The sequence below is a fragment of the Herpailurus yagouaroundi genome, unplaced genomic scaffold (assembly GCF_014898765.1).
Source record: "Herpailurus yagouaroundi ecotype Mexico unplaced genomic scaffold, PumYag 61820, whole genome shotgun sequence".
Lineage (NCBI taxonomy): Eukaryota > Metazoa > Chordata > Mammalia > Carnivora > Felidae > Herpailurus > Herpailurus yagouaroundi.
Genome location: NW_024416044.1, coordinates 1 through 3458, shown reverse-complemented (window position 1 = coordinate 3458; position 3458 = coordinate 1). Strand labels below are relative to the sequence as shown.

General features: G+C 40.3%; 1 pseudogene; it reads left to right on the top strand.

The window, feature by feature from the left end:
• Nucleotides 1-2259: 2259 nt before the first annotated feature.
• LOC121024255 (cytochrome c oxidase subunit 5B, mitochondrial-like) lies at nucleotides 2260-2677 on the top strand (annotated as a pseudogene).
• The last annotated feature ends 781 nt before the right edge of the window (nucleotides 2678-3458 follow it).

Below are 3458 nucleotides of genomic sequence, written 5' to 3'. Positions count from 1 at the left end.
ACTTTCTCACTAAATAGATTTCCTTATTCTGGGCATTTCATATAAATGAAATTACAGAATATGTAGACTTTTATAACTGGCTTCTTTCACTTAACATGTTTTAGAGGTTTATCCACGTTCATTTTTATGACTAATATTCCACCATGTGGATATGCCACATAAACATTTGGGATGTTTCCACATTTTAGCTATTATAAATCATGCTGCTATGGACATTTCTGTACAAATGTTTGTTTGAACACATGCTTTGAACTCTTTTGGGTTTAAACCTAGGAGTGAAATTCCTGAGTTCAATGGTGACTGAATGTTGAATGCTTTAAAGTAATGCCAGACTGTTTTCCGTAGTGCCGCAATGCATGAGTGTTCTCATTTCTCCCTGTCTTTCCAACACATTATTTTCGGAGTCTTTGATTCTAGAACTAATGACAATGTGCATATTTTTTGCATTCCTATTGGCCACTTGAAGAAATATATATTCAAATCCTTTCCCCATTTTTATTTTAATTTTTAAAATTTTTAAAGTTTATTTGAGAGACAGACAGAGAGAGAGAGAGAGAGAGAGAGAGCAGGGAAGGGGCACAGACAGGGGAAGAGACAGAATCCCAAGCGCAGGGCTGAATCTCACAAACTGTGACATCATGACCTGAGCCGAAATCTGGAGTTGGACGCTTAACCGACTGAGCCACCCAGATGCCCCATCTTTTCCCGTTTTTAAACTGGGTTATTTGTCTTTTTATTATTGAGCTTTAAGAGTTATTTATATATGCTAGGTACAAGTGTACATGTCCTTTATCAGATATATGATTTGTAAATATTTCTCCCATTCTGTGTACACTTTTTGCACTTTGCAGTTTCTTTTTTAAATATCTTTTTTTTTTTCAACGTTTATTTATTTTTGGGACAGAGAGAGACAGAGCATGAACGGGGGAGGGGCAGAGAGAGAGGGAGACACAGAATCGGAAACAGGCTCCAGGCTCCAGGCTCCGGGCCATCAGCCCAGAGCCTGACGCGGGGCTCGAACTCACGGACCGTGAGATCGTGACCTGGCTGAAGTCGGACGCTTAACCGACTGCGCCACCCAGGCGCCCCAAATGTTTTTTTTTTTTTAAATATCTTTTTTTTTTTCTTTTTCTTTTCTTTTTTTTTTTTGCACTTTGCAGTTTCTTGAAGGTGTCCCTTTAAAGCACAAAGTTTTCAATTTTGATGAAATAGAAAAAATTTTTTCCTCTTTTGTTGCTTATGCTTCTGGGGCCATGTCTAAGACTACGTTGCCAAATCCAAGGTTATGAAGATTCACTCCTATGCTTTCTTCTAAAATTTTTGTATTTTTAACGCGTACATTTATTTGGATGCGTGCTGTATTTTGATTTTTTATATATGCTGTGACATAGGGGTCCAGCTTCATTCTTTTGCATCTGAATAGCTAGTTCACCAAGCACCTTTTGTTGGGAGATTATTCTTTCCCCATTGAATGGTTTTGGCACCCTTGTGGAAAAACAATTGACCATAGACCATGGTTTATTCCCGGACTCTCAATTTTATTTCACTGGTTTATAATGTATCTAGTCTTAAGCCAGTAACACATTATCTTGATTGTTGTAGCTTTGTAGTAAGTTTTGAAATCAGGAAATGTGAGTCCTCCTCCTGTGTTCTTTTCCAAGATTGGGTTATTTGGGGCCTCTTTCAATTCCTTATGAATTTTAAGAGCAGCTTGTCAATTTCTGCAACTAAGGCAGCTGGGATATTGATTGGGATTTTATTAAATTTATAGATCAATTTGAGCAGTGTATTCATCTTAACAAAATTAAGTTAAATTAAATCTTCTAATGCTTGAACATAGAATATCTTTCCATATATTTAGGTCTTTGAAAATTTATTTTAGGGGCGCCTAGGTGGCTCAGTCTGTTAAGCGTTCGACTTCAACTCAGGTCACGATCTCCTGGTTTGTGGGTTCGAGTCCTGCGACGGGCTCTGTGCTGACGGTTCAGAGCCTGGAGCCTGCTTTGGATTCTGTGTCTCCCTCTCTCTGTGACCCTCCCCTTCTCCCTCTGTCTCTGTCACTGTCTCTCTCTCAAGAATAAATATTTTTTTTAAAAAAAGAAAATTTATTTTAACAGTTTTTTTGTTTTTTGTTTTTTTTTTCTTAGTTTTCAGTTTACGAGTCTTAACACTTCTTTGGTTAAGTTATTCCTAAGTATTTTATTCTTTTTGATGCTACTGTGAATGAAGCTGTTCTCTTAATTTCATTTCCAGATTGTTTCATTACAAGTGTATAAAAATACAACAGAAGTTGTCTGTAGTGGGCGTGATGACCTCAAGATTACTTCGTGGAGTTGGAACACTGGCTGCACGGTCCCAGTCAAGTCACCCTGGTGCGCTGCATGGCATCTGGAGGCAGTGTTCCTGCTGAGGTGAGCAGGTGACAAGGCTGGAGAAGGAGGTCATGATGGCTGCACAGAAGGGACCAGACCCATACAAAATGCTAGCCCCCAGGCAGCTTCAGTTACCAAAGAAGACCCTACTTTTGTCCCATCTATCACCAACAAGCGAATAGTGCTGCAACTGTGAAGAGGACAATATTGCCATCATCTGGTTCTGGCTGCACAGAGGTGAAGCCCAGCGATGCCTTAGTTGGGGAACTCATCACAAGCTGGTGCCTCACCAGTTGGTCCACTGAACTTTTGCACTAACTTACTCAACATGTGCTTTAGGGGCACCTGGGTGGCTCAGTCGGTTAAGCGTTGGACTTCAGCTCAGGTCATGATCTCACGGTTCTGTTCATGAGTTCAAGCCTGGCATTGGGCTCTGTGCTGACAGCTCAGAGCCTGGAGCCTGCTTCAGATTCTGTGTCTCCCTCTCTCTCTCTGCCCCTCTCCCGCTCTTGCTCTCTCTCTCTCAAAAATAAAATTAATGCCTATTTATTTTTGAGAGAGAGAGAGAGAGAGAGAGAGAAAGACTAAGCATGATCACGGGAGGGGCAGAGAGAGAAGGAGTATGAAGCAGGCTCCAGGCTCTGAGCTGTCAGCACAGAGCTCTACGCGGGACTTGAACTCATGACCCACGAGATCATGACCTGAGCTAAAGTAAGCTACTTAGCTGACTGAGCCATCCAGGCACCCCTTTTCTTTTTCTGTTTATTTTTGAGAGAGAGACAGGGAGACAGAGAGACAGAGAGACAGAGAGAGACAGAGAGAGAGAAAACATAAAAAAAATTTTTTTTAATGTGCTGTAAAGTTTCTTCTTTCCAGTAAAGACTAGCCATTGCATTGGCCTCTTCTCTCCTCCCCCCACCCAACCAAATACAATAGATTTTTAATTTATTTTATAATTTCCAGTCTTACCAACCTCATTTATTAGTCCTAATAGTTTTCTTTAGGGTATTCTGTATAATGTGATCAAATGATTTTTCTGCAGCTACTGAGATGATCGTGTGACTTTTGCTTTTTATTCTGTTGATA